Raw genomic sequence first — 14817 nt, forward strand, 5'->3', positions numbered from 1 at the left:
TAGATATATTCTTTTTCAGATTCTTTTCCATTATAGGTTATTTGCAAGATATTGAATACAGTTCCCTGTGCTATACAGTAGGTCCTTGTTGTTTTTCTGTTTTATATATAGTAGTGTGTATCTGTTAAACTCAAACTCCTAATTTACCCCTCCCCCACCTTTCCCCTTTGGTAACCTTAAGTTTGTTCTCTATATCTGTGAATCTATTTCTGTTTTGAAGATAAGTTCATTTGTATCATTTTTTAAGATTCCATGTATAATTGATATCATATGCTATTTGTCTTTCTCTGTCTGACTTACTTCACTTAGTGTGATAATCTCTAGGTCCATCCATGTTGCTGCAAATGTCATTATTTCATTCTTTTTTATGGAGGAGTAATATTCCATTGTATATATGTATCAAAGCTTCTTTATCCATTCATCTGTCGATGGACATTTAAGTTGCTGGGAAGTGTAGTGTTAAAAGTATCATGAACAATTACAAAAAATTTTGGTGGATTCTGTTACTAAAGGGAGAATGGGAGAGTGGAGATTGGAGAACAAACAGCACTCTGACTCGGCACAGAAAAAACCTTACAACATATTAAGTGGAAAAAGTAGGGAAAAAACATGATCAACTTCACACATCTATGTGTACCTATATGTACAATTCTTTTTTTTTCCTGTATAAACAGTGGTATTATTTAAGAGTTGGGACTGTAGATGATTTAAATTTTCTTCTTTATGCTATTTTTGTGTTTCCCCAATTTTCTACAAATTAACATTTATTTCCACCTGTAATCAGAAAAACTCATCATATATACATTAAAAGAAGTAATTTAGGAGAGAGAGCCATGTGTGTAGTGTGACTGCAGCCACCTCTCCTTTCTTCTCTGACTTCTCTCTGCCAGGCTTCTTTTGTTGGTGGATCTCCCGTCTCACACACAAAGGGATGACATTGTCTATTCTACATCTCAGATATGAAGCCCCAGGAGGAGTTGTCAGTGAGTTTATTTTGGTGTGAGGCGGAACATTTTCTACCAGGAATACAAAGCCTGCCTCAAACATGGGCTTTCCTCCAGGGTGATCATTAAGAGCAGTTCTCCTGTTCTCCCAGGAACGAGGGGCTCTTGCCCTGAGATGGGGGGAGAGGAACTGTTCAGCAAAAAGTGGTGCTGGAGGAGGGGGCAGGAACCAGGAAACAGGAAGTGCCTAAAGAGACTTCTATTCCTGGTCCTTCTGCTTCTTGGAGCCCAAGACAAGGAAGGGTTCAGGGAAGACCTGCTTCTCCTTGGGGTCTGGCTTCTTAACTGATCTTCCCCAGGGACGGTCTTTTCTTTCCTTTCAGTTTTATTGAGATATAATTGCCATACAGCACTGGATACGTTTAAGAGGTACAGCATAATGACTTGACTCTTGACTTATATATATTGCAAAATGATAACCGCAATAAATTAACATCCATCATCTCATATCAATACAAAAAAAGAAAAAAGAAAAAAATTTTTTCCTCGTGATGAGACCTTTTAGGATTTACTCTCTTAGCAATTTTCAAATATACCAGACAGCAGTGTTAACTGCAGTCATCATGTTGGATGCTATTCACATTCCCAGTTCTCATTTATCTTATAAGTGGAAGTGTGTACCTTTTGACCACCTTCATCAAATTCCCTTCTCCCCACCCGCTGCCTCTGGTGACCACAAATCTGATCTCTTTTTCTATGAGTTTGGATTTTCCCCCCTGTTTTGGATTCCACATATAAGTGAGATCTTATAGTATTTGTCTTTCTCCGCCTGACTCATTTCACTTCGCATAATGCCCTCAAGGTCCATCCATGTTGTCACAAATGGCAGGATTTACATGGCTAACCAGGAAACAGGAAGTGACTTACACGGCTAAATAATATTTCACTGTACATATGTGCCACATTTTCTTTATCCATTCATCTATCAATGGGCACTTATGTTGTTTCCATGTGTCTTGGCTGTTGTGAATAACGCTGCAGTGAACATCGGGGTGCAGATATCTCTTTGACATAGTGCTTTCATTTTCTTCAGATATGTACCCAGAAGTGGGGTTGCTGGATCATAGGATAGTTCTATTTTTAACTTTTTGAGGAAAGTGCATACTGTTTTCCATAGGGGCTGCACCCATTTGCAATCAGGGGGACAGTTCTGACTCCTCCTCAAAGCTTTGTTGGATTTGTTGTCAGCTTTGCCTTTGGTCTAATGATAGTGTCTCAAGACTCCCCAACAACTAGATGAGTGCTTCCTGTGTGCCTTCCTGTGGCATTGTTCAGGCTGACGGGAGTTCAAGGTCCAGCTCTGCCTTTTACTAACTGCATAATTGAAGACAGAGCACTCACCTCCTCTGAGCTTCAGTTTCCTATGTGTAAAGTGAGACCGTACAACGTCTACCCCACAGGATGGGTATGAAGATTAATTGAACTAAAGCCCGTGAAGTGTCTAGCACGGTGCCTGGTGCAGACTGAAAGACACTGGCTTAGTTTGCTGGGGCTGCTGTAACCCACACGCTAGGTGGCTTAAACAACAGAAATATATTGTCTTGAAGTTCTGGTGGCTGGAAGTCTGAGACCAAGGTGTTGGCAGGGTCAGTGCCTTCTGAGGGCTGGTAGGGAAGGATCTGTCCCAGGCCTTTCTCCTTGGCTGTCTTTTCCCTGTGTCTCTTCACATCGTCTTCCCTTTAGGAAGACTATGTGTCTGCATCTAAATTTCTCCTTATAAGGACACCAGTCATACTGGGATTGGACACCCCCTAAAGACCTCATCATTAACTAGATTACCTCTGTAAAGACTCCATCTCCAAATAAGGTCACGTTCTGAAGTAGTGGGGGTTAGGACTTCAACATATGAATTTGTCTGTGTGTATGTGGGAGGGAGAGGGTGGGGGGGAGCACAGTTCAATCCGTAACAAGCACCTGTAGCATCCATAGCAGAATACTAGAAATATCGGTCAGTATTATCACCATGATCCTTGCAAGCTTTGATATGTCACGTTGCCCTGGGCCATCTCGAGTTGCCATGGCACTGATTTCCTGGAAAGGGATCAGAAATGTCTTTCTTGCCTGAGCCACGATGGTGACATTCCTGTCTGTCTCCCAGGGCTCCATCCCAGACAGCTCAACGTGCCAACAATCTCTGGGGTGCTGGCCAGCTTCTACCCTGCGGGGTCAGGCCTGCTTAGCTCCTTCTCTCTGCTGTTGAGAGTTTGAGAAATTCGTTTGTTTGGCAACCTTGCACATATTAACTCATTTAATTCTCGTAGCAGCCTAGGAGGTGTTATCACCTCCTAGATGAGTAAAAGGAAGGAACAGGGAAGTTAATTTGCCCGGGATTTCATGATTAGCAGTGGCTGGGCTGGGCTTTTAACCCAGGCAGTTTTGTTCTGAACAACTGCATCATGAAGGAGAAGCAGTGTGGCAGGAATATAAACTTCGGACTCAGAGAAATGTGAATTTGGATTCCAGCTAATGAGCAGAACTAGACATTTCCATCACTGCCTGCTCCACCCATAGTTTTTCTGAGAATAGGCCCCTCCCCCAGTTCTCCTGGTCATGTTCCATTATGTCACCCCAGGCCTCAGCTGATTGGACTGAGATGGACATGTGACTCAAGGGTGCTCCATCTGTTGGCTGGGACCCATGACGTGGATGGCCTATCAGATTTCACTCTCAGGCATTTGGCTAAGAGGCTTGAGCAGTGAGGATGGGAGCTGAAACCTTCTGGTCCAGAGGCATTGTTGGACTGGAATGGTCATTGGGGGTCAGGTGCAAGCCTGGGTTAGAAGGCAGTGGAGGACATGTGTGGGCAACTGGGGGACTGCTTTCAGAGGTGGAGAGAATGGAGCAGGGCACAGAGAGAGACAGAGATGCCTCGTGCTAGAGCAGAGGTTGTCCCCAAGAAGGAAAGACACACACACACACACACACACACACACACACACACACACACTTGGTGACCAGAAGTGTCAGAAGTGAAGCGTATTCTGTGTAAGTAGTAAAGGACACAACACACACACACACACACACACACACACACTGTTGGTGACCCTGCCCTTCGTTGGTGCCCTTATACCTTAAGCTTCTGTGCATGTTGGCTGCTAACACCTTATAGTTGTTCCTTCCCCAGAGAAACCCTTGACCTCACGGCTTCCCAGCCAGGTTGGTCCACTGCTCTGCCCCCAGCAACCAGCTGCCAAAGACTGACTCACGTGGTACAAAAGGCCAGCCTCCTGACTCAAGATGAGGCCAGCTTTGTGGTGCCATTCATACCCTTGAGCTCCCTGGGGGTCGGGCTGAAGCTGGTCTCCACCTGAGATGACATTCTTGCTTAGATTTCATCTCTCCCCTTCCTTGTCCTGCTTTCCTCTCTCCCTTTCTCCCGAGAGCCTCCCTCAGTAATCACTTGCACAAGAATTCCCATCTCAAGGGCAAGTCGGATTCCCAAGAAACAAAAGACAGATACCTTGGCTCTTGACTGCTATCTACTTTCAGGCTCCGTAACATTTGGTCTTGTTGGATTTCCTATGCTAGGATTCCGAGTCACCTATTTTCTTTATAAGAACCTCTTTGACTGAGTTAGACCAGGATGGTCTCTGTTTCTTGCAGCTGAACAAGTCCAAATTGAGTGAACTTGGTAAAGTTTCTTAACCATTCTCGATCTCACTCCATCTGGAAAATGGTGCCCATTATTCTCCTAACTTCAGTACTTGCTTTAGTGACTTAATAAGATAATGCATACGACAGTTTTCAACATTGTGATTGGCTTAGAGTGGGCACTCTGTTAGCAGGTTCTAGTTCTTTTTTTGTTTCTTTGGTTTTTTGTTTTTGTTTTGTTTTACAATATTCTCTTCCTCCCTTGCTCAAGTCAATTCAGGCTGGGGAAGCATAAAGAGAAAATATATCAGAGTGCTGTATGGCTTTCAAAGCACCACAGAAATGTGGGAGTTCAAAGAAGTATGAGTTTAGAGTCCCAAAGATCGTTCAACTCTCTAGCCCATTGCTTCTCAAATTATAATGATCATATGAGTCACCTGGGGATCTTGTGAACATGCAGACTCTGGTTCAGGAGGTTTGGGTGGAGCCTAAGACGCGGCCTTTGTAGCAGAGCTCCAGGTGGTGCCAAAGCTGCTGGTCCTCAGAATAGCAAAACTTTGAGTGGCAAAGCTCTAGTCTGTCTTTTGGTTCCAGAGGGATTTTTTTCCTCCCCAAATAGTCAACTCGAATGGCAGGCTCTTCCCTTTTCATTCCATTTTGCACCTCCTGTGAGATGTGATTCCTGCCAATAAGGAGATCTCAGTGGTTTAGGCAGCCAGGAAAGCTGTCGATTGTAAAGTGTGGTGTGTCGTAAGTAGAGCTCACTGTGGGGGATGTGGGAGGTTGGGGAGGGGCACTTGCTCCTGGAGAGGAAGTCAGAGAAGTCTCCTTGGCAGAGAAGAGCTGCCGGTCTATCACAGCACCGTATCTCCTGATTCCTACCCCCTCCCTACTCCTTTAAGCAAGAATCCCAGGACTGCTGTGACATCTTACCTCCTGTTGCCTGGACCCATGTCTGGGTGCCCTGCCTTCTGGACAAGACTATCCACACCTGAGCCCACCATGTTCCTTTGGCCATGGCCTTGAGCCTCCCAGCCCCCTACATATGAGAGATCCTAGCCTGCCTCTTTCTGATCCAGGGTCTGTTTTGACACCATGACTAAAGCGAGAGGTTCAGGCAGTTCCAGATATGAGGAAAAAAATGTGTGTTATTTCCACAACATTTAGTGCATTTCCTCTTTTAATTATAATCCTGGCCAAGTCCTTACAAACATTATCGTTTCCAAACCGAGATTGGTTTTCCTTGTTCACGGATGCCAACAGCTGGGATAGCTTTCCTCCATCTGCTGCCTTTCTCCTTTGCCATTCTTCTTTCTTTGCCCCCTTTTTCCCTCGGGGTTCACAGCATGGAGGCTTTGTCTCAGAAAGGCCACTGTTGGCCTGAGTAGGGGAAGGAGGTCTTCTGCTTATTGCTAAGCCATCTTCTGTTGGCATATCTGGGAGTTTCCACTTACAGCCTAGAAGTAGCTGAACAGAGAACAGGCCCTTGATTGATTAATCCTTTCTTTAACATATGCTAAGAATCCTGGTATGCCAGACACTGCTCTGGGTTCCATGGATACAGCAGTAAACAGACATGGTTCCTGCCCTGACAGTCTAGCTAGATGTATTATACTGATCTTATCAATGGGGGCACTTACACACACATTCTGGTCTTCAACCTCCTGAGAAACCCAATCTCACCATATTCAGAGAAATGGCCTCTGTCCCAGGCCCACGGAAAACAAAAGAAATTCCTAGAAACACACCTCACACGTGTTTGGATGGCTATTAACAAAAAGACAAGAAACAGCAAGTGTTGGCAAGGATGTAGAAAAAAGGGAACCCTTGTGCACTGTTGGTGGGAATGTAAATTAGTGCAGCCGCTATGGCAAACAGTATGGAGGTTCTTCAAAAAAAGATTTTTTTAAAATTAAAAATAGAGCTACCATATGATCCAGCAATCCCACTTCTGAGTATATTTCCAAATGAACTGAAATCAGGATCTTGAAGAGATTAGCTGCACTCCCAGATTCATTGTATTATTATTCACTAGCCAAGATATGGAAGCAACCTAAATGTGGAAGGATGAATGGATAAAGATGGGGCATGGAATATTATTCAGCCTTTAAGAAGAAGGAAATCCTGGGACTTCCCTGGTGGCACAGTGGTTAAGAATCCACCTGCCAACGCAGAGGACATGGATTCGAGCCCTGGTCAGGAAGATCCCACATGCTGTGGAGCAACTAAGCCCACGTGCCACAACTACTGAAGCCCGCGCGCCTAGAGCCCGTGCTCTGCAACAAGAGAAGCCACCACAGTGAGAAGCCCGCGTACTGCAACGAAGAGCAGCCCCCGCTCGCCGCAACTAGAGAAAGCCCGTGCGCAGCAACGAAGACCCAATGCAACCAAAAAAAAGAAAAAAAAAGCCAGACAGAAAAAAACAAATACTGTATGGTTTCACTTATACGTGGCATCTAAAATAGCCAAAGTCGGAAATAGAGAGTAGAATGGTGGTCGCCAAGGGCAGGAGAGGGGGAAATGGGGAGATGTTGGTTAAAAGGTATAAAGTTTCACTTATGCAAGATGAATAAATTCTGGAGATCAAATGTACAACGGTATGACTGTAGTTAACAGCACTGTAGTGTATATACCTGAATGTCGTCAAGAGGGTAAATCTTAAGTGTGCTCACCACACACACAGAAGAAGAAAATGGTAGCTTTGTGAGGTGATGGATATGTTAATTAGCTTAATTGTGGTGGTCCTTTCACAGTGTATACATTTATCAAGAAGTCAAGTCAGTACACCTTACATCTACGCATATTTAATTGTCAGTTATTCCTCAATGAGCTGTTGTTTTTTTAAAAAGAGTTAATGTACTTTAGTAACTTTTGTCTCTGGGGGCATTTTGAGGGCAAATGGAGTGGGAGCCACGGGAAAGGTTTAAAAGTACCATTGATCAAAGAAACCAAATGGCTGGGGACTTGTTTGACACAGAAGAGGGAACAAGAGACCTCTGGAGGGTCTGGCCCCTCAGTGGGGGAGGGATACTTTTGACAGAGGGCAGTGAGTCATAGCTGGGCCCCATGTGCTTATGTACAGAATTTCACATCCAGCAAGGAGAGGTTCTTGCTTGAAAACTGATGGTGAATACAGACAATGCTCCAATCCCTGTGGAAAATGACTGCACTCAGCTCCCTAAATTCTGTGTTTCTCCATATTTGTATATGCTGTTACCCAGTGAATACCTGATTAAGGAATGCAGCTGCTAAATGAATACATTTGTTGCTCATCAAATGGAACCATAAAGCCAGCGATGATGGGGCTTATTAAAAAGCTTCTTTCACTCGGTGAAAAAAAATCCCCCACATGTCCCAGCCGGTCTCAATATCGCCGCTAATGAAATGGGTAACCAATACACAAAGAGATGTATTCAAGAGCAAATTAACTGCCTCAGGAATATGCATCATAAAGATTGCAGCCTGGAAAATAAATAGACAGTGTATTGTGCAAATTGGCCCCGTGTTTAAGTGTTGATGAGTTGGAAATATTGGTTTAGCTTCTTTTTTTTTTTTTTTTTTTTTTTTTTTTTTTTTTGTACGGAGTGGCCTGTCCCGCTGCGGAGCACAGGCCCCGGACGCGCAGGCTCAGCGGCCATGGCTCACGGGCCCAGACGCTCCGCGGCACGTGGGATCTTCCCGGACCGGGGCACGAACCCGTGTCCCCTGCATCGGCAGGCGGACTCTCAACCACTGTACCACCAGGGAAGGCCCTGGTTTAGCTTCTTGATGGAAGCAGGCAGTATGGGATCCTGTAAGGCAGACATTAGCATTCAAAAATCAAGCCGGGGACCCTCTCATTTGCTAGAACTGGGAAAGGGGTGAGAAGGAGTGAGCAATGAGCCATTCCTAAGTGACAGGCCCTGCGCTGTTGCCACCTAGTCCTTGCATTGCCCAAGAAGGGGGGGCACTATGTTACCCACCTGTGACCATGTAATGAGATGACACAAAGAGATTTTGCTTTCCCTGTCTGTCTAATCCGTTAGTGCATGAGCTTTTATCAGATTATTTAAAAAGAATTAACCCTTGTTAAATAAGCCCTCAGACATTTCTGGGCTCCCTTGAGCCCTTGCTCATGATGAAAGAAAAGAAAAGAAAGAAAGAAAGGAAGAGAGGAAGAAAGAAAGAAGGAAGGAAGGGAGAGAGAGAGAGAGAGGGAGGGAGGAAGGAAGAGAAGAAAGAGAAAGAAAAAGAAAGAGAGGAAGGGAGGAAGGGAGGAAAGGAAGAAAGAAAGAAGGGAGGGAGGGAGGAAGGGAGGGGAGAGTGAGGGAGGAAGGAAGGAAGGACGAGAGAGAGAGAGAGAGAGAGAGAGAGAGAGAGAGAGAGAGAGAGAAAGGAAGGAAGGAAGGAAAGAAGAATGAAAAAGAGACACAGAGACAGAGAGAGAGGGAGGGAGGAAGGAAAGAAGATTTCCCTTTGTGTCTTCTGCTCCAGATTCTGGTCCTTCTCACACCTACTCTCTGCCTTTATTCTCCTTTGGACACTTTCCAGACCCGAGGGAAGCAGCAACCTGCAGGTTGAAAGGCCATTCCCAGCACCGCGGCTCCTCTAACACCCAAGGTTAGGTCTTATGGCTCTTCCCTCCCTCCTCGTCCTAGTCAACAGACGCGCGTGCGCGCGCGCGCACACACACGCACACACACACGCGCGCACACACACAGCCTGAGGAGAAAGCCATAGGGTGGGTTTTGAGTCACATGGATTTGGGTCATGTGATCCTGGGCAGGTCACCTGATGCCCCAGAGTCCCTGTTGCACCAGGAGAGTGAAGATGATCTTGTCTCCCTCACGGGCAGTTGGGAGGAACTGATGAAATAACACACAGAAAGTTTCTGGAATGGTTCCCAAACATCAGTCCCTCCTGAGTCCTGATCTCCTCCATGATTTTCACAGGCCTTCCTTCTTTTGAAAAGAACCAGTGAAGTGGGTAACTGAAAGGAAGTTCACAGCAGCTACGGGCCCCTCTACAGAGGGACTGAATGAGCTGATTTAATGTGTAGCAAGATCACAAAAAGATAAAAACCAGCAGACCCAAGTGCACCTGCTCAAGCAGCCTTTTTATTATTCTGTTTATTATTTAGTTATTCTTTTATATTAGTATGTTTAATATAATTATTACATTTCATTATTTTTTAGCATGATTACTGCAATGATTATCTTTAAAGGAAAGCTGATGAATTGTTTGGGTTTATCCCATTCCAGACTAATTGACAGTCAATTTCCATTTGAGGTCAGTGGATTCTGAAAGGCTGTAAGGGCTGTGCACCCCATTTGTTTATGGGCACACGGCTCAGAATGGGCTCCCCCAGAAGCAGCTAAGGGTGTGAATGCATGTGATTTCCCTGGGAAGTGATCTGAGGAAGTGACGGTAGGGGACCAGGGTAGTGGCACAGGGAAGGGAAAGTATAAGGTGCCTTAATGAGCAAGTTAATGCATTGGCTGTTGGGGAACTTCTGGTAGGTAATGTAGAACCCACATCACGGTCATCCCGCCTGAGGGGGAGGGAGCTGGGTTGTTTATCCAGCAACTCAGGTCAGTCATTTGAGGGCTGTTCCTGGGGACATGTATTCTTCAGTATTTCCAGCCTGCATGCAAAGGCCACTAAGCGGGGAGTTGCAGGTGCTTGTAGTAGGAAGCCATCCCCTTGTCTGGGACTGGTGAGTCCCCAAGGGAATGTGGGTCATGCACCGAGGGTATCTGCACAAGCTTAAACATCTGGGATCCATAGAACATCCCCTGTTTGCAATGTTGTGTATTGTTTTTTTTTCCTGGCCGCGCTGCGCGGCTTGCAGGATCTTAGTTCCCAGACCGGGGATTGAACCCTGGCCCCAGCAGTGCAAGTGCAGAGTCCTAACCACTGGACCACCAGGAAATTCCCTGCAATGTTGTGTCTCTGTATTTGTCTTTCTCTCCAGACTATGAGCTCTCTGAGGGCAGGGCCATATCTTGTTTCCATGCCCACTGCCTAGCACAAACCTGGCCCAGAACAACCACTCAGCAAACACCTGCTGACGGACTGAATGGATGATGGAGGGAATAAGTGATTGAAGCCTTGAAAATGCACAGGACCAAGATTATAAACTCAAATGCCTACAAGAGCCAGGGGGAGGGTGAAATGAGTAACACAGTTCGGAAAAGAGAAAAATCAGAAGGTGGGAGTTGTGGGGACATGAAAGACACACGTCCTGTCAATGGCACAGCTGTTACTCAGCTTTGAGTGATCGTCACCTTGTGGGAATTTGACCCATGGTGGTTGTGGACCTCCTGACTTTTTAAAAAAGAAAAGCCAGGACTCCCCATTAGGTAAAATTTCTTGATTTTAAAATGTAGTCAATGATGTAAAATATTCTGAAAACTAGAGACAGATCCCTCAAACACATCTGGGTGATGTAACTCATTGCCAGGCATATTTGGTCACCCAGTTACATGAAGCAGGACACAGCACAGAGCACTTCCGGAGAGAGAGAGACAGGGGCCTCCCCAGCTCCCCAGAAGTCTCCACAGCGATGTGTCCTGGAATGTTCATGGATTAGTAACATAAAGAATAGTCTGGTAGGTTCATGTCGTTGCTTAGGCAGGAGACTTGGGGGGAAAATCCCTCTATTCCCGTATCTGTAAAGTAGGTACATTAAGGCCCGACCTCTTTTGTGGTGAAGGTTAATATATTGATGAGTGAGATAGTTCTTTATAAACCCTAAATCCAAGCTTGGTTGGTGCCCTTCCCAGAACTCTCCCTGCTGCCATTGAAGGCTGTTTCCTTGGCTTAGGGTTCTTCTAGGCTCTCTTCCTGTCTCTGCCCTAAGCCCTCAGGGTCTGCTGTGGTTGTCAGGCTCCTAACTGGTGGCCTTGGTCCTGATCTGCCCGTCTTTGCCAGGTGCCTGGCAGCTTAGTGCTGGTGTGCTCAGCTGTGATGTCCACCTCTGGGATGCCACCTTCTGGACCACCCAGCCTGGGTTTGCAACCTGGAGCTCATGACTCAGAGAAGCAAATCTGAATGCAGTTCCTTCTTTGGAGGAGCTCACAGCCCAGGGGAGGCAGACCCTAATCCGTGACAACACAAACTTTAAGGATCAGTGGCATTTCTTTGTTTACCAAGCCCCATTCCTTTTCTTCCTGGGCATGAAGCTAGACTACATTTCCCAGGCTCCCTTGCAGTTAGGTGAGACCATGTGACTGAGTTCTGACCAATGGAATGTGGGCAGAAGCAATGTAGCACGATTCCCAGCATGGCCCATAAAAATCTCCTCTGCAATTCTCAATACACTCTCTCTTTCACCATCCACTGGATAAATGGAGAGAACTCCAAGCACTGAGACAAGCGTGGAGCCACAGGATGGAAAGGACTTGGGTCTCTGAATGACTGCAGAGAGTAGAAATTTCCACATCTCCAAATGACCTGGGTTGTACTGTGATGTGAAGGACAAACCTTATTGTGTTACGCCGCTGAGATTTGGGGGTTGTTTCTTACATCAGTTATCCCACCCTGACTGATACAGTGCCCTAAGCGGAAGTGTGCAGAATGCCTCGGGAACCTCTGGGCCTCCTGGGGAACCCCTGGGCTCTCTGCTGGTGGAAGGACTGGACTCCAACTCAGAGCTCATTAAGGAAGCTGTAGGCTCTCTACCAGGGTACGAGAAGTGTGGAGCTGGAGAGTTCAGATCTGCTTCCACATATATTAAATTAAACACAGTTAAAGGGATTTTGTGATGCCCCTTGAGGTGGATAGAAAGAACTTCGGGCAAGAGTAGTTGTTCCAGGTTGTGGGTGAGAGTTGCATTTTTCCATCCTCCAGGAATTCACATCTCAATGGTGCAGGGTAGACATTATTCCTTCAGGGATAGCTAAAGACCATGAATTTCTCTTGGCAAATGGTTCTACCTCTGAGAGTCACTTCTTGCTCACTATGCGAACAGGTGACAGTAGGACTGAAGATCCTCTTGGCAGGCAAAGATCCTTGAGCTTGAAGCTCTAGCAGCAACTTCTGTCCTGCCGCTAGGGATCTGGGATAGAGAGCGTGTATTCTCCACCAAGGGCATATCTGCTGCAGAGGGAGAGGGGAAGCAGTCCAGTCCCACATCATTTGGGGCAAATATGTTCAAGGAGTCATCCTTTTTTCTGGATGTTTAAACCATCTACACATTCCCCAAGGACTGGATTATGAGGTTCAGAAAACAGCTCTGGCTACTTCTCACAGAAGGGAGGCTGTTGGAGCCCTCCAGATGGATGGAGGCTGGAGAACAAGGTGTAAGAATCAAGGCAGCTCCTGAGGGTAGGAAGCAGAACAGGGTCAGATGGAATGGACTCCCATATTTTTGCAGTTTCTTTATCTCTCTGTTCAAGATTTAAATTTCAGGGAGAGAAGCCAGTTATACAAAGCATGAGACATGACAAGACATTCCCAAAGAGATGCACAGGCTTCTAGGACCCCCGAAGTTTCTCATAGGGATGTTCCACTTTTGCTGATGCTGCTCCTGGATGAGAGAAGGTGACCTTTGCCATTCTCATGAGCTTTGTTATACTCTCTAGGTGTGTCCCCTCCCCCCCCCCCCCAAACTCTTCTGACCACCATGGCAACAAACCAGTACAATACAGCTGTAGTGCCCTCCTAAGTGATGACTGTGAAAGCTGAGCTCCTGGAGGCCCAGAGGTGAATTTTCTAGACCTAGTATCACTCAGCAGGTCCAAAAAGCCTCAAAGCTGCGTGAGATTTATTCCTGGGGTGGGGATCGGCTTAGTTCTATTTGCTTCTTCCTCCCCACAAAATAGCAAACAACCCATCCTTTAGGGCCCTTTGTTACAGATTGTGACAGCTTCCTTGGCCAGGTGCCTCAGTGTCTTTTAAAATTAACAAGTAATCCCGAGGCAATATTTGAGCCTAGATATGTGAGTGATTGCTTCTGCCTATGCTGGGAAAAGGGGGTCACTTCAGGGACATGGGATACCAGATGGCTCTGAGAGGAAGCCCGGTTTCAAAAGTAATTAAGGACAACAATCTCAGAAGAGTAGCATAAACCAAACTGTCTGAACAAAGAGGCACTGGATTAGCCTGTTGAATGCATCAAAAAGAAATTCTCAAGATCCTGATGTTTCGCCAGGGCCTTCTAACACTTCACTGTTTGGTTATCTGGGCTGTGGCATCAGGAGGCCGGTGCCTCTCTGTAAATAGACTAATTTCTGCATGTGGGTCAGAGTGGATATCTCAGAACAGAGAAAATCAAACCAGGGCAAAGATCATCATGGAGGGAGAAAGAGAAGGTTTAAAAGGGCAGTCTTGGTAATGTTTTACTGCCTCTTTAAATGATCACTAGTGTGATAGGCAATAGCTGTTTAAAAAAATCTCTTAAGGCATTTATAGACTGCTTCCAGTGTGTGAGGCATTGGGAGGGATGGATGAAAACACAGAGAAAGTATGACCCCTATTCTCAAAGGAGTTATAAACTAGGGATAGTGATAATAAGTAATACTTATAGGGTGTTAAATAGTTTGCAAGGCTTTTTTTTGGATGAATGTTATAATGCTATTGATCACAGGTATTATCCATTCAGTATTTTTCCTGAGTGTGCAGGAAATTGAAGCTCAGAGAGGTTAAGCAACTTGACCAAATTCACACAGCTTATCAGTGAAGAGACTAAATTTTGTTTTTTCAGATTTTATTTTATTTTACATACACATGTATCTATTCTTCTTCAAATTCTTTTCCCATTTGGGTTCTTACAGAATATTGAGCAGTGTTCCCTGTGCTATATAGTAGGTCCTTGTTGGTTATCTATTTTAAATATAGCAGTGTGTACATGTCAATCCCAAACTTCCAATCTATCCCCGCCCCCCACTTTTCCCCTCAGTAACCATAAGTTTGTTTTCTAAGTCTGTAAATCTGTTTCTGTTTTGTAAATAAGTTAACTTTATCTTTCTTTTTTTTAGATTCCGCATATACATGGTATCATATGATATTTGTCTTTCTCAGTCTGACTTACTTCACTTAGTATGATAATCTCCAGTGAAGAGATTAAATTTGAACTTGAATCCTCCGCCTAAACTTCTTGCCTATGTAGCCAAGGAGACAGCCATGTATACAAATGACATGAGGGATTGTATGAACGTTAGAGATAAGGAAGGAGTAGAATGCTGATGGTGAAATATTGAGAATAAGCTGTGGTGTTGTGGTGAAGAGGGTGTATCCTTCA

The 14817-nt window shown here is 45.3% G+C and overlaps 1 non-coding gene across 1 annotated transcript; it reads right to left on the bottom strand.

The window, feature by feature from the left end:
• Window positions 1–10433: 10433 nt before the first annotated feature.
• Window positions 10434–10505, bottom strand: TRNAA-UGC (transfer RNA alanine (anticodon UGC)). The gene has a single exon. It is a non-coding gene; the product is annotated as a tRNA-Ala (tRNA).
• Window positions 10506–14817: the final 4312 nt, after the last annotated feature.

Source organism: Neophocaena asiaeorientalis, unplaced genomic scaffold (assembly GCF_003031525.2).
Source record: "Neophocaena asiaeorientalis asiaeorientalis breed wild unplaced genomic scaffold, Neophocaena_asiaeorientalis_V1.1 scaffold132, whole genome shotgun sequence".
NCBI classification, from domain to species: Eukaryota; Metazoa; Chordata; class Mammalia; order Artiodactyla; family Phocoenidae; genus Neophocaena; species Neophocaena asiaeorientalis.